The following is a 20,895-nucleotide window of genomic DNA, read 5'->3' on the forward strand; positions in this document are numbered from 1 at the left end:
TGGTGTCCTTGACATCTTTGGTCCTTTTTGTGGCTATCTCATAACTCATGCAAGTGATGCCATACAACTGTAAGTTTTTCATGAGGTCATAAAACTGATTTATAGAGGTTTTCCCATAATCTCCAAGCAAATTAAAGAAGGTTGATGGAGCTATGCAACTCATTGTTGTCTCAACAATGGTCTCATTCAGAAATGACACTGAATAAGACTGAGGTATTAAGATATGAAGAATGTCCTTAAGAAGCCTTGTCTGTCTGTAAAAAATGTGATGCCTACAAACCAAGCAGGGTTGTTTCTTCTATAAACTTTGTTGATTTTACCCATGGCATATACCTTAAGATTATTCAGATGCTTTCTTCCTTCACTTTCTGCTTCCAGATGGAAAAATCCGATTAATCTGTTGCAGATTAACACTTGGGAAAATAGTTTGAGGTTAATCTGCTTTCCCTTCTGAGATATTTGAAGTTAAAGATTATCTATTCTTCAAACAGTGTTTTATTTTGCTTTTTGGATTTAAAAATAATTTTACAATAAAGAAAATATTCCAATAAGGGAAAATTCCTATTGCAAAATTCCATTAAAGAAAAAATTCTACACATACACACATAGACGTATATATACCTAACTATATATATACCCTATATATATAAAGCTATGGTTTTAGATATATATAAACTATTTAAAACATACATATAAAAAACTTAAACATAAACATCAAGCTACTCTATTTCCAAAGTGTTAAAAGTGGACATTTCAGAATTGTGGGAACTTTATTCTTCCATCTTCACTTCTGAAGCTGTTTGTGAAATGCTTGCATTTTGATAGAACTATATAGTCCAAGAAAATGAGCTTTCACTAAACTGCCTCTAACTTCAATATATGCCCTGTGTCAAACTCGGAGAAAGCTTGGATGTAGTTCCAACCTCTGTGGCTGGGGCTGAGTGTCAATTATGCTGCACCCAATGGCCTATAACTGTCTTTTTTGCTCCTGTGAATATCAAATTTCTAGTTAAAATCTTCAGGAGAGCTTGCAAACTATTTGCTACTATTGCTCTGGAGTTGAAAGTAACCTTGAAAACACTTCTCTGTGGTAGCAATCGAGGTGATTCTTCCATCCTTTCTCAGATATGACGGTATATCATTCCTATCTTTCCTCCTCAAACTCTCCCCAGCAGGTTTCTGAAGACTTTTTTAAGGTGGGTGTTATCCTTTTTTTTTTCCCCTTTATATTTGAACATTTCATCTCAAACTTCACAGGGAGACGACTATCTCCCAACTGCAAGAAACCAGCCAGGAGTGTTTTATATGTATGTTCTAAAGCATTTGATGAAATCTGTACTATGATTAGATATAAACAAAGAAATGCCTTTTAGAATCACCTCTTTATTAGACTGAGTGGGCCCTTTAGAGGAAGAAGACCATAAAGATCATATAAAAGCCAAGAGAGATCTAAGGTGAGAAAGTGAAGTACTTTAAAGAGTATTTGAAATACAAACAGGGAAATATAAACATTATAAGAATTAGTTTTATTATTAAAATTAAGAATTAATTCTTAAAATTATTTCTTGAGTAATTTGAAAGTGCTAATGAAAGTATTGGGCCAAAATCTGATCTCACAATTTTGTAAATTAGAAGTAACTGGACAATGTGAGTTCATTAAAAGAGAGGTGGCATCAACTTTGTCATGTTCAGGCACAGCACAAATAGATTTAAGTATGTAAATAAAAGACAGCTTCTGTGACACACACATTACAGAACTATATTTCAAGGCAATGCTGGCTCATGGCCACTGTATTGCAACAGGGTGGTAAAAGAAAGCAGTGAAATCATTAGATAACATCACCTTGCATTCTTTTTTCTGTTTATGTAAGATTGAAGCCTTGTTAATATCATCATCATTGTTATTGTTCTAGTGTTGTGAATTCTTGTAGTTTTCTTGTGATATGCCTGAAAGCCTCAGCTGCTGGAATCAGGTGATCATTGGGCAAATTTCAAATTTCTTTTTTTTTTTAAACATAACTTCATAGGTTTCCTAGTTGTAGAAAGAATTTCAAAACCATACTTTGAGTGCAACTCAAACCATCTTATGTTATATAGCTATATCAGATGAGCCAAAGCACAAAATTTACAAAAAACCCGTCAGTGTGTGAAACACAGAAGCTGCCCTAAATATCCTAGCATTTAATTTAACTAACTCTGTTGTCCCCAATGCCAGGAATTACAATAAGCCTGGCATTCCTTGTTACCCTGTGAAATTACCTGCAAGGCCTTTTTGTATTGTTTCCATGCTGTTGTTTTCACGCTCAGCAGAGCATTAAGAGTCAAAGATGGGCAGCTCTTGCGGTAGTCTATGAATCGTGGGGCATTTTCCTCTGGACTCTATTGAAAATCCTCAAGGTGTTTATTGATGAATGCTTCCTAAGGGCCGTTATAATAGAGAATTCTCCTTTCTGCCTGCTCCTCAGTTCCTACAAGGCCCACCTGCTCCACATCTAGGCATGCTGTTTCAAAAAATATAAATACATTTTTTTCAGTATACCCTCTGTAATACGCCTTCAACAGAAGCTATGGATCAAGTATGCTTCTAGACCACAGGCACTCAGTCCTCCAGCTTTGAACGGTGCACTGCGATTTCCCCTCCATTTATTTCTATGGTGCTGACTGTGTGTGCGGTCATCCATAAGGGTGCTGAGATACCCTGGAGAGAGAAGGAATAGCTGTGGCTATTTTTCATTGTTATATACTTCACTTCGTAATAAATGAGATCCATAGCATGTGAACACTGGTCTTGTAGATCGTCATATCAGCAAGCATAAGGAACTTTATATGCCGCAAAGCTAAATAAAATAAAGTAAGTAAGGCTGCGAAAAATAGTCTGGTGAGACAGCAGCATTCAGGACTTTACAGTACATCTTCTCAGACTGAGAATGGCTTTAGGACTAACAGTAAGTCAAGAAGAATTAGTTTTAAAGCTAAAGCCATCATCAGTTTCTCTATCTCTTCACTATCTCTATCTATATGCATAGGTAGCAGAAATGTATAGACTTGCATTTCCATTGTCTTGCAGATGACTTTGGGATAACAGAGACCAGCAAATAACTTGTGATCCAAAAAGGAAACAGCAGCACTGGCAACAGGACTCTTGTTCAATGTTCGTGATGGTGGTAAGTGGTGAGTGTTTATCTAGAGCAGAGCAGATCAGATGTGGAATTTTAAGACCAAAATTATAACAGATCTGGGTTTTGAAAAACCCCCATGGACTTACTGGCAGGGTATCTGTCTGTCTGCATCACAGTGCAGCAGGGTTGAATGGTCCAGCTGAGATCCTAAAGTGAATTTCTAAACCCAGTAGGGATTTTGACCACAATTCGAGGATGTGAACTATTGAACACCTAACCAGTGTTAAGAAAATTATGGATATCTATTTCCTGAACAGCGGTTATACTGCAGAAGATGAACTTTGCTGTTATTTGCACAACTCAGTGGTGCTTTGGTACCTCCTGCTTTTGCACAGTGGACAGGGTAAAGGCCAGTCCCAAGGCTGGGGTGATTTTGTGGATGCAGACAAGCATTAGCAAGAGGCTCCAGAATACCAGAGTTTAGTTCTAAAAAACCACATTCAGAATCACAAAATCATCCCAAAGAACAGCAGATGAAAAAATTTATACAGAATTTAAAAATAGTGCCAATCTGTCCAAAGCAAAACAATTAACCCCTTAAGACTTAGGTTACAGCTGACAGACCTGAAACATTTTATTTTGATTGGTTGGTTTTCCTGAACCATTTTTACTGATTTTAAAGTTTTACCCTCGTTCTGAAGAAGGAACAGGACTTCCCTTTTAACAGCGGAGTCCAGTGGTTCCATCTGTCTACAGCCTGATAGCCATTCACAGGATAAGAGGCTGGCTTTCTAATTTTGGTGGGGTTTGAAAACTCATGGCAGATTATAAACAGAAAGTTGACAGCTTCCTAGTAGTTATGGCCACTCTGGTGTATGACTTCTGAATATGTGAAAACCTATAGCTGGAAAGTAAGTCTTTCCCCTGAGGATGGTGCACAGACTCAGGTGTTCCACAGTCAGAAAATAGCTAGAATAAAATCTTCCATAGTGAGGACTTCTGGAGGTGAGGACTCTCTCTTGCAACTCGTTTGGCGTCATAACATTATAAAATCACACACGAAAATTTGCATACTAGCACAATTCTCCCACAGTTTCAAAATACAGTGGGTTTTTTCACTCTTTGCCTTGGAGTGAGTTGAGAGAATTCTGGTTTGGTTAAACTTGCTGCCTTTCAGATAAAAAACAGCAGCAATTTTCTGCTTGAATTTCTCTGTGACTAAGTCCATTGATCATCCTTTCTCTCTGTGAGTGAGGAGTGTGTTTTCTCTTTAATAACTCCTATCCTTCTCCCTGAATATTTTTTTCTCTCCCCTTCACTTGTTTGTGTTGTGTTGGTCAGTCCAGTGCACTATTCCTCAGAGAGACAGAGAGAGTGCAAAATTGAAGTTATTTTATGCTTGGTCTCCCTCGGTCCCAATTTTCAAATCTTCATGTCAATTTTCACACATCAGTGTCATATGGTGAATGCTATGGAAATTTCAGTGGGGTCCTTGGGAGACAATTTACACAGGACCCCCTATCCCCCCCCCTCCGCCAACCAGGCTGCAGCCTCTGCCTTTACAAAGAATAAGTGGATTTCTAATTAATGTGGATTTAAAAATATAACTACATTCAGAAATTTTCCCATTATTTGCCTCTTTTGCAATGTGAGTTCAGATAAATAAAAGCTCTCTCCCTCTCTTTCTCCCCCCCTTCTAATAAATTGGCTTGAGTTAAATTAATAAAAATTACAGCATGCTGAAAGAGAAGATCAACTCATTATTCATTTTACTTTTTTTTATAAAATGTATGTTGAAAAAGGTTTATCATGCAACTAATTTGGTAATCACCAGTTAGAAAATGCATTCATTGCCACCTACCTAGATGAATCAGAAGGTTAGTAGTGAATGAAACATGGTACAGTTTGGATGGGTAATTATACCTTCTTGTAAACTAATGAACATACATTGTCTTAAGAGTCCTCATTGAGTAAAATCCTAGCAACAAATGCCAAAGCTCAGCTGACACCATCAGAGCATTTCAGTCATTGACCTTAAAATGGGCCCCTGACATCAGAAAGGGGTACATGGAGCCTACTGCTTTTTACAGTCATAATTATTGTCTCTGTGGAGGGGAAAGGGAAGACAAAATTGTCAAGATTATATCTCTGAGCATTTTAAACCTTATCCATTCATGAGGAGACCTAAACTGCCTCTGATCCTCAGTCTTTTGGACTGGCACCTAAAGAAAGATTTTCTAACTCTGTCACTCATGCAGGGTTTTTGTTGTTTTTTTTGTGGTTTTTTTTTTTTTTTTTGAAAGCAGAGTAAATAGTAATAGGGAAAAACTGATGCCTGTCTTTTCTGAAAACCTCCATCTTCCCTCAGCACCCCCATGCTTTGTGGACACTCAGAACCTCTTGCAGGTTCCCTGCCATACCAAAAAGAAACTTCTTATCCCTCAGTATCTGTACGTCCTTCCCCTCATCCTCGTCTGGTTTTTCGCAGACAGAAAACTGTCTCAGGAATAACAGTGGATAGTGAGATGGTTGAGGGAGTTTTTCTTTTGAAAGCTCTGGTGATCAGGTTTGGGCTTCGCAATGCAACATCCCTTCCAGGAGATGCAGAAATGAGAAACACATCATCCTCCCATTTGTTTAACTGGCTTCAAAGCCAGTTTGAATGTGTGCAACAGCACACTGCAAACCTCTACCAAGCCCCCTTCCCTCATGATTTTGTGAGCAGCCTCTGGAAGAGATAGCTTTATCGGGATCGTTATCCTTCTTCGATCTGGCCAGAGGGATATGAACTGGATGAGTGCTCTGTTGTGCCACACTGAGACCAGCCAGTGCTGTCCACAGGGTGGGCAGGCAACAACACACTGTAGCTTGAAGTTGTTTTGATAACATGATCCTCAGAAGGGCTGGAGAAAATATATTTGTCGGGCATGTTGCCACTTTACTGCTGGCTGTGATCTTATCATATCTCCCAGTCCAAGGCAGGGGTAGACCAGGTGAATTCCTGAAGGACAAAGAAGGAAAAAGAAGGTCCTGTAGGTCCTGGGGCTGCCTCATCCCTTGAGGTGCTGCTGTCTCTGGAGGCAGTACTCAGCCAGTCTTAGGGAGGTCCTTGAGGATACTGAGGCCTGCAGGGACCATCTAATGTAAAGCTGAACACTGTGGGAAATGTTCACTGTAAACCATGTGAAGACCTCAGTTTTGTGCCTTGCTAGGGAAATTAGTGTTGGAGCGGTGACCAAGATCATCCCAATTTATCAGAGACCTGCCTGTAGCACTGCTCTAGCAAGTCTTCTGGTGGCGGATGAGGTGCAAACTCTGGGACAACTTTGCACCATGCAGTTATACAACCATCAGCTGAGAGCTGCAAAACTCGCCATTCTCACCAGCTCCACTGAAATTCAGAACAGCCTACATCTAGGGTTAAACCATCCAAGGCATTTTCACCCCTGGAGATGCCTGCGTTACACTGATGTAGCTGGCAGAAGGATAGAGCCCTTAGTTGTATTATATATGTACTCCTGTGTAGAGAGGGGCAATCCACCAAAGCAAGGCCCCATAGCACGTAACTCACAGAGTGGGCACGTGGCTCTGTGTGTGTGTGTGCATGTGTGCACCTGGGTATGCAAGAGACAGAGAGAAAGGTGAGATAGATCAGGAAACATATGAGAGATGAGACTGGAGAGATGATTTCCAGAATGTACAGCCACCATCAGAAACTCTGTCTTTCCAGATGCAGTGGTTTGCGCTGCTGGTGCTTCTCTCTTAACTTGACAGCTCAACTCTTAGCCCAGCTCATAGCTGCCGCCTATAAATTTAATTAGAATGGGGGTAGGGGAGGAACAAGCCTGTACGGCACTTGGCACAGTGCTGAAAATAACCAGCTTTAATACCTTTGACATTGAAGCACCTGCTCAGGGCACAAACCGCTGTACAGCTGACCAACCCTTCTCTGAAGACAGAATGTGTCACTTCACTTGGCCTTAAAATGTGCAGCCCACCCTGATAAACCAGGGAATCGCATGCACAGCTCTGAGACTCTGCCTTTCGTACGGCACCAAGAGGCAGTGTTTCACTCTGGAGTAACTGGAGAGGGACGTTCAGCATCCCTGACCATGTGAAAAGGGAGAGGCTCAGCCGCTGCAGTGGCCGCTGTGCCTCATGTATTTCATTTTTCTCTTTCTGATGTAGTGGGCTATTTCATGTGTTTGCAACTAAGCGCTGCGCTGCAGCCAGCCGTGAACAGTTCTGCTGGCCCAGCTGGCCTCTTGCTTTAATGCTATTCTCAGGACTTTCCCTGGGTAAAGCGGTGAAGTAAACAGGTTGGAGCTTTGCCCACACATATATATTTAATTGTGTGCTGATTTTATACTAGAGAGATGTAACAGACCAACCACTTCAGACAGAAATCTCCCAGCTGAGGCAACAGGTTAGAGGCTCCCCCCACTTTTGGTGCTTTTTGAGGTGTAGCAGCTCTCAGCTAGATAGTGACTCCTTGACAGAGGTTGAATATTTTATACCGTTTGTGATGACCTCTAGGGAGGGAGGAAGCAATTTAGGGTTTCGGGAGGTATTTGCCCTCTGCCCCAAGCATGCTGCAGGGATCTACTTATGATCGTGGCTTTGGGTCGTGGTGTTTGGATATGTCCCAGCTGAGAAGAGAAAGCCCCTGAGCTCCTCTCACAGAGTCCAGTGGTGACAGTGTGCCAGAATGCAAATGAAACGTGGATCACATTTGACCTTTTTACCACCAGCAAAAGGCAACATTGCAGCAGCTAGAACAAGTTTTCAAAAGTGTGATTTATTTATTTTTTTTAATTGTGTAAAACAAATTTAGTTTCAAGAAAGTTAATCAAATTCAAATCAAAATCAGATTTTACCCCTCCAAATGCGGGGGTATTTTCCTTGTCTTCAGGGAAGGACTCAGTGGAAATGCGCTTAACTTCAGGAAGAGTCTACTAGTGTCTTGAATTCATCTTCATCACACCCTTTTCTTTTTAGGGTCCTTCTGCCATGCACCATGGCACACTACCTACATCCCTCCGGTCCTAAACCCTGAAGCAGCCACGTGTGCTCAGGCCTGAGCCTGAACCAGCACACCCAGCCTCTGAGCGGGGCATCATGCCAGGCAAAAGGGGTGCAAGCAGCCTTTGCATAAACCGTGCAAGACCTCAGAGGGCAAGACAATATACTGTTTACATATGCTATCGAATTGTGCAATGTTAGACCTATTCAGACTTTGCAAACTCCTTCAAGAGATCAGACTACCAAGCACCACAAGTAGAGTCGTGACTATGCAACAGCCTGGAATGCAACTGTTCTAATGTGAAGTTATTACCGAAGGCACAGTGTTGATACCTGTGTTAAGCCTCTGAGCATTGCCCAGTGTGAACTATGTGTTTCCACAAGACTGAGCAGACCCAGACAGAGCTGATTGCTCTTGCAGTTAATAAAAAGCGCTGCACTTTCTCTCCTGACAATCCCGACACCTGAGTGCTTCCTCTGTATGACAGTTAGCACATTCTGGTTGCTCAGTGGCCTGTGAGAAATGAGCCTCTTCTCAATTTAGTTCCTATCATCAGACAAGCAGTACACACAATAAAATACACACCTTGACAGTCAGCCCCCAAAGTAGCCCAGGGACCGAGGGTCTGGACTTCTCTTTCTCTCATACGCAAACCCCATAAAACTGATATAATTTATTGGGCTGGATTCTGCTCTCTGCTACCTTCAGGTAAATCAGAGTAACTCCACCGAGGTCAAAAGAGCCACTCTGGTTCAGTGTCAAAGAACAGAATAGCCTAGAGCAGGGGAACCTTTGCTGACCCCACCACGTTTCTTCTCTAGATGGAGCTTGTCAAGCTCTCCTGACTTGCATCGACAGCCGTGGTCTGTCACAAGGTCGCCCTCAATCAGCACGAGCAAAATGCACTGCCTCTGCTGCTGGTTAGCTGAGTGTTTGGCCCAGGAACTGGCCTTCCTGCAGCAAAGAGCATCAGGAGGTGTATGATCTCCTCCCTTCCCAGGATGGTGAGAAAGGCGCGTGGCAGAGCCGCTGGTGGGCTGGGACAGAAGCGGGTGGATGTTTCAATGGGCTTTGCTCCAGCCCAGCCCAGCCCGTCAGGTCGTGTCAAATGGAGCTAATATAAATGTCAGTGTGCTGCTTTCAGTTGTGAAATCTTTGTTTGTTGTAATGCAGTTCATTTTCCGTCTTCCAGTTCTATGAGTGCTATCAGCTGACATGTCTGGCTGGTATCCTCTGCCAAAAATACACGTGCTCTCAAAATTTCTCAGGAGTTGTTTGTTTTTCCCCACGGTGACACACTCATGTCAAATTTCTTCCTAGCTCTGTGAGACACAAGACTGTGCACACCTACAGATAAGTAGTTTAACATTTCAAGGACAGAAGCTCTCAATCCGAGCAAGACACAGGGTGGATTTGCAGGCCTGATTTGGGGTAGGTGCAAAAGGTGGCAGTGCTCTTTGAAGCTTCTTTGGCATCCTCTCTTTTAAGATAAACAAAACCAGCAGAAATAGGTGATGTATAGCTCAGAGTATCATCAGTATTATTGTTATAGTTAAACAATATGTTGTTATTAACAGTAGCTTAAATTCATCTCTCATTGTTCCTTGCTTTTAGAACAAATTCAGTGACATTTTTGCAGGTCAAGCTGACACTGGAATTTATTCTGCTCCCTGGATCCTCCTCAGGGTTGTCCCATCCTGGCCCTCCATTGGTACAGTTGTCAGGTCCACTCCAGCTTCACTTTCTCTTCCACATCTGAGTCATTTGCCTCCTCTCTCCTGATGATGTCCACTCTCTTCCTCTCCTCCAGTCCCTCGTCCCCATACCTCATGTCTTCTTCCAATTGCATTTTTTTTATATATTCCTCAACTTCCTCTTTTTGTCTTTGTTTATTGTAGTGTACAAGCTCTTGCTGATTTCTCTGAAAATGGAATCAGGTTGGTTTTCCCTTCTTCCTCCCTCTCCATCACAGTCACAAACATTTTTCTTCTTTTCTTACACTTCTAAAGAAGAAGTCTAATTTCATCTCTTGATCTTTCCCTTCTCATTCCCTTCCTCATACTCCTGAACCTTTCACTGTTTTCTGTTCTCCAGCTCTCATAATACAACGCTTTATTTCTTCTATTTGTAAGGATCACTTTTTGTCTCTGTTTGGCTCTCTGCAAACCCCGCTCTCTTTCCTATGTAGGCTTGCTTCTCTGCCTTCTCTGTCCTACGTAGCCAACCTTGCAATCCATTGAAATAGCTCTCAACAAAACCTTTGTGTATCTCTTGGGTAAAACTTGACAGCAGTATGCCAGCCCCAGCCTCTTAACCCATCAGCAATTTTCAGCATTGCTTGCTTTTTGAAATGTGTTCTTTTCAGCATCTGTGACACAGTCCTCTGTTGATGCTGCTCTTGTTGACTGAAGGCTCCTCATCATCTCCCCACCCTCTAGTTTTGTGTTGGCTTCACAGATACCAAACCTTGGTCTCTTCTTCTTCTGCTCCCATACCCTTCTCTAGGCAACTTTGGCTGCTTATACAAACTCAAGTATCACTGCTATGACAATGACTCACAAATCTGCTCTAGACTTGTTTTCTTTTGTCCATAAGTAAAATTTCAGGCAGTGCCTTTGACATTTACTCACTCATGGTGAGCCATCTTAAGCTGACCATGAATCTCTAATTTCCCCTCCACAAAACAGCACTTCTTTGTCTCTCCTTTTTTCTCTCATGACCTGGGGCCCACACTTCTAGTGTAAGCAATTTCTTCAACTTGTTCACCTCCCTCTAATTTATTACGTATAGAATGTGTCTATGTCTTTCTGAGTTTTATTTATAACAAACAGAAAAGATACTGACTTTCCTGGACCTCCACACAACTGAAACTGTTTACAGAGGCTCAGAATTACTTGCATTTTACCTGTAGAAACATCCTTTTTTATGGACAAATTGGAGCACATGCCTATTTTTTAAAATTGCTCTATAAATGTAATTTCTCTACCTTATCAGTGTGACCAAATCGTTGCTGTCTTGACTTCCTTCCCCTGGAAGAAAGATCTTTTTCCATGGCAGTTCTTCTGTTTCAACAAATACAAGCTACTCTTTATTTCAAAGACACTATTCTTACTCACTCACACACTACCACTTTATCTCCGTTTGCTGAAACGCTGCTGGTTGCAGTCAGGAGCAGGTCTTAGGGGCAGCCATGGAGCCAGAGCCCTGTCCACACTCTCAGGCTGACTGGCTAGAACATACACACTGTGTTATTCTAAAAGCAAGAAGTATGTTTGCAAAACTCCCCTTCCCTTGATGCAGCTGTATTTGATGCTGGTGCAGGTTAGTATGCTATTTTCTTTTGCTCTTTTGCCAGTTTCTCTCCCCTTGCTTTTGCTTGTGCATTTCCTGAGACAAGAACAAGATTTTATATTTCTACAGTACCAAGCACAGTGACTTCCTAACCTCTGTGAAGGGGACGCTGAAATGCTTCATGCAATGCTAGTAATATATAATATTCATTAGAAAAGCGTTTTGAAATGGCAGTAGGGGAACAGAATGGGACAGTAACCAGAAACGCTGCCCCGAACCATGTGCTTGAGACATCCACGCTTTCACCTTATTGACTGGTGGATCAGCCCACCTGACTTCAGCTGCTCTGGCTGTTACACCAAAGTGTGCAGAAACGTAGGATCCCCAAGATCAGAACCAGTTCCTCTGGCCAGTGAGTGACAGCAATGTTTTTATTTTGGCAGGCCAGCATCATTCCAGCAAGCAGCATAGGGGAAAAACATGCACACATGCAGCCCTCTCCCGCCTGTGGCAGCCAGAACACCTTTCAGACATCCCACCTCACCTGCTGACACAATCTATCAGCACCCACCAAAATCAAATGCAGATAATTGGAAAGCGTTAACAGCCAAGGGACTGCTGGATTTGCATGCTAATTCCTCTATTTTAGCATCACACAGACAAACTACAGGTAAAATGAGACTCTGCACTTCATTCCAGATGATTTCCTGTCTTTTCCTCCACAGCACACACACATACACACACACATATACTTTCTCTTGGTTTTTGCTGTCCTGAAGCCAAAAATCAGCAGGAGTTTGCATTACATGTGCTTTCTGAAAAGCTGGCCAAGAATCGCAAGGGGCAACATGTTTTTGTCCTCTTGTTAGGACAGGGCTGCAAACTGCAACTGTAGATGAGTCTTTAAATGTCACAGCAGCACAGCTCATTGTGGGGAGCAGAAAGCGCTTTCTGCAGGTTGGGTTACAGCTTCCTCATGCTTTTTATGCCAGGGCTTATGATGCTTTCCTGGCTCGTGTTTCACACAGTATTGTTGAAGTTTTGTTTCGAGTATCCAGCCTCTTCTCCTGTTCCACCACTGGTGTCTGCCCCTGCTTTAAGTCTACCAATTATTTCCTTTAAGTGTCAGCAGCACACCAGACACACTGAGATATAACCTTTCTTCAAGCTGATGCTGTTAAACTATTACTTGAAACTGAAGTCGCAGTTGACAAGTGCTACTTCAGCCACTAATAACTACTTCAGAACTGCTAGTGGTGTCTTGGCTCTGAATGTTGTGGCTGAGGGCTCAGGGAGAGCCTGTACAGGTCATTTAGAGCCATCCATCTGATCTAAAATGAGATCATTCAATCTCTTCTCTGGCTCTTCTCCTTGCTTGCCATGAGGTTCTCTGTTCATCCCCTCAGGTCTGCAGCAGTGGCTTGGCGGGGTGGCTGTAGTGGCTGTCCAGCTCCTAGAAGTCCGCACTTTGGGGTACACCTGTAGGATGTGACCCGAATTTCAGTGTTTTCAGCAAGAGAAAGGTGAGGGCTCCAATCCCCCAGTCCCTTCAGGCTGAATATGACACTTGCAGAGGACAAGGCTCTCCTTGCCTTCCTCCATCACAATTTTTCCTTTTTTTTTTTTTTTTTTAAATCAGGTTGAACACCTTCGTGAGAAAAGTAGGATTCCTGTGTGGAAGGAGGATGAGTGCTTTGCCACACAGCCCAGCTTTGCAGCAGCAGGTAGGGAATATCTTTCCTTTCCTTTCACAGTCCCCGTTTTTCAGGCTTGACTCCTTCAGTCTAAACAAAACATCTGAGGAATCTCAGACCCAGAGGTTTCACAATTTGGCAGAGGTCACAAATATTTCCCTTATATTTTGGCAGGTTTTTGGCACAGTCATAGGATAAATTTGGAACAGAGTAATATAAGACAAGCCCAGATCATCTGGGTCACTGAGCCTTACACCCTGTTACTGCAGACAAGCCTGTAAGAGATGTGAAATCCAGAACAACCTCCAGTTTTCCTTTGCATCCTGCACATAACAAGCCACAATGTAGTCTAACAAACTAAGTCTGACCTTTCAACAGAAAACAAATATGTCAGGTTTTAAGTCTCCTTGACATGACAGTATCTTCATCTAAATCCTGAAGTTATCCTTTCGATAGCCCAGCCTTGGTCTAATGTCTTTTAGAAAATGATTCTCATTTAATTCCTGAAATGTGAAATCTAGGTCTCAGGTCAAGAGCATAGATGTTCTTTAGCTGAAAAATTCAGATCCATCAGAGACTTTGTAAGAGTCTGTAACTTTTCAAACTTTGGATTTCAGCTAGAGTCTTGTATCTATATATGGTCTTTTGAAGAGTAGAATCTGAATAAAAATACCATTGAGAAATGGGGCAGGTTTTTTGCTTCCACCCCCACAATTTGGTGGGAGGCAAAGGACTTCTTCAGGACCACAACTTGTCTGCACAGAACAGATAGTCAGACCTTAGCCTACATTTTCTTCCTTCTTTACTCTGTACCCAGCCCTGAATTCCTTCTTTTGTTAAGAGTCTGATGGGACTCAGCAGGAGAATCCCCTAAGACTGGCAGGGTCAGATCACACAGATGAAGGGACTTGCAACCATGGGAGATATGGAACCACCTCAACCAGAGTAGGGCAGCTGCTTCATAGGGAAAATAAACCAAATTCTTATTTCAGTAATCATACGGGAAAATTAAACCTATTCCCAAGCAATAAGGAATCACCTCTTCATGGCTATAAAATGATGAACCTCTGGCCAAGCCACATATGCTTTGGTAGTAAAGTGATTACCTGAATCTCTTGCCAGACAAATTTCTAACCCTCAGGAGTTGTGCTGGTTATGGGTGGGATGTGTCTACAGCTCAGGCAAATTTTCATCCTCAGTGGGAAACACAGCTGGGCCAAAAGAAAGCTTGTATTGCACCTGTATCTAGCACAGATTGTATATGCATATGAGTTTCCAGAAGGCAACAGAAAGCCCATTCATATGGCAATTGAGTCTTTATATCCTCTCCATGTGTATGAACTTATGGTTGTATGAACAGCTATATGCAGTTATTGAAGTATTTGACGATCAAAAGTGCTCAAGGCCTTCTTGTTCTATCTCATTCACCATTAAAGTTTTGTACAACCTTTTTACTGGTTTTCAGCCTGCAGTAAATACAAATGACTTGCCAATAAAAGCTGGTGTCTCCCTCTGTCAGGAGGACTATAGCATCATTGTTATTTAAGAGGTGGCAGTTTTGACACAATGCTTATTTAAAATTCGTAAAAGAAAAAAATAGATGATGTAATAAATCTGCACGTTGTTCCTAAGCAGCCGTTGAAAGTCTGAATGCTCTTCCCCTTTCCAAAAGCATCAGCCGTTTAATGGTTCCTAAGTTGTTTTTACATGAATTAGGGCGTTTGAGTGAAGCACTGTCAGTTACAAAACCACACTGTTGTCTCCAGCTAATTTGGTGTTAGCAGCTCTTTTAAACTGCTAAATCTAGTTTTTAGTGTATGATGATTTTGTTTTGTGATGGTGTAAAACAGCTGCTACTTTTCTGATGAGTTGCCTGTTTTCCATTTTATGTCTCTGCAAGATGCTGGGTTTCATCATGGCCTGGGCTGACAGGCAGCTGAGAACAACCTGCAAAAAAATCCAAAACACAGCAAACACCAAAGATCCCGAAATCCAGTGGTTCAACCATCCATACACCCAGACTCCAGAGCGATCAGTCATCCTCCCTCTTCACTTACCCCCTGAGATCCTTTCAATGCTGGACCTACACTAGGACAATCTAAAAAGGACAAGAAGGAAGGATTAGCAGGAAAGTAGGTTACTTGGTGCTTTAAGAGGACACGTGGGAGGACATCCAAACCCCCCAGGGCTGTTTCTGGGGGGCTGGTGCGGACTGAGATGGCTGTGCTCGTTTTTTCACTGCTGTGCATGCTGCTAGAGTGGGATACTGAAACTTCCTTGCAGCAAGTGACAGGAGAGGTGGCATCTACCCAGGGTTTTCTGCACTGGGGTGACAGAAGACAGATGTCAATCAGGGTAAACTGTATTTAAGCATCAGGTGCGGTGCTTACTTCACCTGGATTCACCTGAATACCAGAATGAGAAATTAGAGCCAGATACCATCCTTTGTCCATTTTCATGTCCCTAACTTTTAGCAAAGACCCACTACAGCAGGCCAGGAAGGCTGGCAGTGGTGTGCTTCGTCTAGTCCTCCCCCTGGTATAGCAGTGGAAGGCAGCCCAGCCATTCAGAGCTCCTCCTCCTGGTTGGTGGTGCATCTCCTGAGGGTCAGGAGTGTCGTAACTATTCTCTCATACTCCCAGCGCTCTGTCCAGTTATGCCAGAAAGGTGAAATTATGGCTTGGAGTGTCTTTCCAACCTAACTATCACCCCACTTTCCTCAGACTCTGCTTGCCAGCCACTGCTTTTTCAGTGTAGTTTTGCCACTGAACTTCTGGAGTGCCAAAGTCTTCTCATCAGCAGGATCCAGGGTGCAGCTGCTGGTGGCAGTCAGCAGATGGAAGCAAGGGCTGGTCTGACTGAATTAGCTAGCCCTCGCTGCCATTTCAGAGGGCCTCCCTTAGGCAAAATTCATATTACCTTTGTGCAAGGTATCTTGCACTTGATGTTCACCAGTGGTGTTCTGCATGTCACCCTGTAGATACTTCGCTACTAACTTTCCCACACAGGCAAACAACCCTGCTTTGTTTAGTGGCAGAAGGCTGAACTATCGTCTTTGATCTTGTCTCATCCCATCTATGCTGTGGGCTGGCATTTGTTCCATGTGTGCAGAACCAAGAAAATGATGAAAAGCATAAAAGAAGCGCTCAGAGAGCTTCTCAAAGAGGTGAAGGCTAAGATCTTTCCAACACTAACCCACACCCCATAAAAAGTTCTTAGATTTGGATAGACAAATTGGAAGCAGCTTGCCTCCCTGATTCTTCCTTCCCTTTGCACTCCCACCCCTCCTCAGCACAACACGCAGGCTTTTCCAAAAGCTGTGCAACCCACTGAGCAGCGGTGGTCTAAACTGTTACGGAGATCTTAAACTGCTGAATTGTTACAAGCTAAAATTGACTGCAACTGAGCCTGTGAACTGAAGTGCTAGAAAGTGCATAAAGCGATGTGGGGAAAAGGTGCTAAGGATTTTGCTTCTTTATGTTTCTTTTTTTTTTCTTTTATTTCGCATGCAACACCATCATAAGCTTTCCAAGCAATCTTACCTTAACAAGTTCTGCATATCTCCCCCTCAATAATCAATGGACAGTTTCTCCTGGTATTTCCAACATAAAAGGTATTCTCAGTTTGTCTTCTAATTTACTCGTTGTGGTGTCATTTCTGAAGAATTGTAGAAGTGCTTTGAAGTCAAATCCAGAGGGAAAAATGATGATGTGGATAATATGATATTTACTCCCCCTCAAGCTAGAAAAGCCTTTTTAGATTTTTAAAACTAAAAATCCTTTCTTAGCCTGTTTCACTCTATTCTGCATTGGTTTTATTTGCACCCTCATCACCAGAGCATCTGAACACCTTCAAGTAGTACATTAAGCAACGTGACTAACATCTGCCACGTATAGTTTACTCTATCTCTCTCTCAGCATCCTTAAAATGAATTTAGTGCTTCTGCTGGATCGATAGTGCTGGAGACAGACGGTCTCTGTTGAGCCTCAGTGCAGGCACAACATGTGTGAGACCCTCCCGACGGGTCACCCCAACCTGCTGCCTCTCTGCCCTCGCCCTCGAGTGCCAGCTTGTGCGTGCGGGCAGCGGTCTCGTAGACACAGCTCTGGACCAAATTTGCTCACAGCAGGCCAGAGAAGTCCAAGGTTTTCTGCCTTCCTCTGATGGCTTTGCTTACTTTTTAGTGTCAGTTACAATTTACAGCTACTGATGGACAAGAATGTAACTGTTTCTCACCATAAAAATCTTTCTCTACTACATTTCTGCTACTGGGAGCCTTTGACAAAGACAATGGTCTCAGACACTTGAATCCAAGTCAACACAGGTCCCATGCTGAACAGGGCTGGCAGCCCTCTCCTATGGAGCTAACAGCAGGAGCAAGATCTAGGCATCCTGAGGCACTGCAATTTCAAGCAATATATTTTCTTAACGGGCCAAGCATGCTTTGCCTAATTTTGCTTTCAATGCATGGGATTGTTATTGCTCAGTGGCCTCACGCAGGTGTTTAAGCAGTTTTGTGGTATGATTTTTCAGTAGCAGCATAAGGTTTTATTAACTGTTACCTAAAGAGTAACTTCAGAGGAAACGAGCATTTGCAGCCGGTTGTGACGGATGCGTGTGGAGCCACAGCAGAAGATTCAGGAGCCGGTGACCTCTCTGTCGTGGTCTGCTGTATTTTGGGTAACAGTGTGAGGTAACTGAAAAAGGACACTGGTTTTCATGCAGTAAGAAGAATTAGGAGAAACAGCATTACGAATAAATTTGTTTCCCCAGAAAGCTGTTGGTTTCTCAGCTCTGATAACATGAGACGGATAGTTCAATAGATGAATTAAATTCCAATGCTTGTGAGGATATTAGGGTGTGGGGTTTATTTTGTTCTACGAATACTCATTACATGGCACACTAGGTGACCAGGGTCTGAGTGGTAACCTAAATTATACAGCTTTTGACACACAAGAGACCTCTGACCCACAACTTGGCCTTGTTCTAGTTCTGTAGTAGGTCAAAAACCAGGTGTGTAAAAATCATCTCTCCTCACTGCCACCAGCCTGTACCTTGCCATCCAGAAAAAAAAACAAACAGGTACCTGGCTGTTTGGAAACCCGGCACACTTCAGCAGGACCCACTCAAGTCAGGTTCCAGAGCCTGTTCCCCTGGACAAGATCCGAGACTGTGCTACAATATTAGCAGCAATGGAAACATGAGCTGTCTGATCAAGAGAGATAAATACATCTATTTCAGAACACATAATCCTACCACATATGTGGAGTAGTTTAACCATCAGCAAGTTGTCAAGCATTATTGAATGGAATTAGCTTCTTTATTTCTGGTCAGGATCAATCTTTTTTTCCCCTTCCCAGTACAAGGAGCACTTACATGTTACACATTGCAGCGCCTGGGGCAGATGACACTTGCCAAAGGGCTTGATGATCAATTCTGATACAAATCTGACATGAAGAGGCTTGAGAGAATCTGGATCAGATGAGCAACAGGAGAGATAAATCCACATTTAATGCTCCTAAATGTCTATGGGTGTTGTGTCCACCTCAAGCACATTAGTATCCAAAAGCAAGCACAATGCACTAGGACAACGTAGGGACTAGTACGTGGACAGAGTACAGGCGTGAGGGTGCCATTTCACATGCCTTTTCTAAATAGAATATTGTGGAAGGGTGGAACTGACAGCCCTTAAGAATTAGCTATGATATTAATTATAAAACCATGGAGCAGAGAAATGCTGATGGCCTCTTGTCCACCAACTCTGTGGTACAGAGGCCATGGGCAGAAAAAAAAGACTTTCCATGTTTTATTCACTAAAAATCTGTTAGATCTGCACCTCTGATTCAGAGATGAAAGAGAGACCTATTACCAGTCCCAGACCTTGGAGCCATGCCTTCATTTACCACCAGTCAGCTTTGCTCCTCTCCCTTTTTCTTTCCAAGCCTGGCTGGATACGAGTATTCATGAATGCTCTTTATTATTTCTCCCCTCACAGTTGCTTTTTTCTTCCCACACCTGCCAACATTAGCTCCTTTCTTTGAATCACACTGCTGTACAGCTTAATGCATGTGATCTCCATGCCAAGTTGTTATTTAATTTCCCAACAAAGTTCTTTTGGCGTGGAACGAGCTGAGCAGTAAGAGCACAGGTGGGGAGACACAGACAGGGGTGGGAAGGGGAACAAGAAGGAAGAGGGACTCAAATTTACGTTGCCTCTAGCTTCATGCATCAAAGTTGTGTTGTGAGTGGCTGGGGAGCAGCGTGGGTGGGGTGGAAATGACAGCAGGGGGTTCATCGATGGCAGGTTGCTGAATCAGGAACCCTGACACTTGAGAAGTACTCTGTCAGGAACATTAAGTATCCAGAAGTGATAAAGCTTCAATTTGCTAGTCCATTAGACTAATTACTGCAATAATTAAGTAACTACTTGATTAGAACTAATGGGTACCTAATTATCCAGGAGAAAAGTATCAGGTGGCAATTATCAGGTGGCAATTAATAGACTGGAGTTAATGTCTTAGCACTGTCTTTGTACGAATTCATAACCAAGGTAAAGAAAACAAACAATAACTTATTAATATTTATTGGTGCCACAGTGTTTTTCAGCTTGTTTCATTTACACAGAACCAATTAGTGAAAAGACAGTTAGTGTTGCAAAGACGTAAAGTGACTGAAGCAGGAGTTTGATTTTAAAGGAACAGGATCACATTAGCACTTACAAGCAAAGACAAATGGGTATCAGCCAGGGACTTGGTTCTGGTGCTACCAATTCATCAACAGAAGAAATCAGAGTAATTGAACTCGGTATTAATAATGAAACACACAGGAAGGCAGCTCCTGTCTTAATGGGGTTCACTTGAGCTTTGGTCCCTCCCTGAATCTTTATCAGCATTTTCTGCATTGCACGGGAAATGGAGGGAGCACCTTAGTGAATGAACAGGAACTTCCCGCTGGCATAGCTGGGAGACTCCACCGTAAAATCTTCCAGATCAATGCTGCAAACTCTCCAAAGGAGGCAAGTTTCCTGGAGAGCTAATGCCTGGTTGTAACGCTGCTACAAACACAGTTTCCATAATGAAAGTGAGGTGGTGGAACTGAATTCCTGCCCATACGCTGTGTTCACGTCTCCATTCCTGGTAATTTCCTCGTAGCTTGTCTCCCATTTTAAACATCACTTCTCATTCCCATGAATGAAGTTCAAAACCAGATCTAACCTGCTTTAGACGTCAGATGCATTAGGTGGGTTTTTTGTTTGTTTTTTTTTGGTGGGTCTTTTTCATAGCCATGAAAAGGGCCAGCTTCTCAGGTGACATAAATTGCTGTTGTTTCTTTGATGTCAACACAAATGTAGTGATTTATGCAGAATCATAATACAGCTTTCCCCACTCTCTACTCCAAGTTCAAGTGGCTTTAAATTCCCCAGCAGAAAAAGGAAAAAATGCTAGGGAATTCTTTTTTACAAATCTTTATGGTCCTAATGATCATTACTCCTCTTAAATGATCTTCAAACCCCAAACCGTTGTGCATGTAAGTTGTCTCTTTGTGTCTCTAAGGGAGAGCTGATATTAGCAAAATTACTCTCATGAAGAAGAGTTTTACAGTGTGGTATGCAATGAGCTGGCAATTGCTTTTAGAACACAGAAAGAAAGGTTCCCTTATAAAATTTAATCCTTTAAAATTCTGCTGTTAGCAAATGAAAGACCAAACTCTTCAATGGATTTATGTCAGTATAGTGAGATACAGCTCTGCACAATACGTGGTTTTATGG

The 20,895-nt window shown here is 42.5% G+C and overlaps 1 long non-coding RNA gene across 3 annotated transcripts in view; it reads left to right on the forward strand.

The window, feature by feature from the left end:
* Positions 1-20,895, forward strand: part of LOC142362618 (uncharacterized) — a 57,620-nt gene that overhangs the window by 18,204 nt on the left and 18,521 nt on the right. For 2 of the 3 annotated variants that reach the window (XR_012765197.1, XR_012765198.1), the window contains exons 8-10: positions 3,068-3,164; positions 13,073-13,157; positions 15,028-16,011. This is a non-coding gene — a long non-coding RNA (uncharacterized LOC142362618). Of the gene's footprint in view, positions 1-3,067; positions 3,165-13,072; positions 13,158-15,027; positions 16,012-20,895 lie in introns of those variants that run through there. The other variant, XR_012765199.1, reaches the window with a different exon arrangement.

Source organism: Opisthocomus hoazin, chromosome 10 (genome assembly GCF_030867145.1).
Source record: "Opisthocomus hoazin isolate bOpiHoa1 chromosome 10, bOpiHoa1.hap1, whole genome shotgun sequence".
Lineage (NCBI taxonomy): Eukaryota > Metazoa > Chordata > Aves > Opisthocomiformes > Opisthocomidae > Opisthocomus > Opisthocomus hoazin.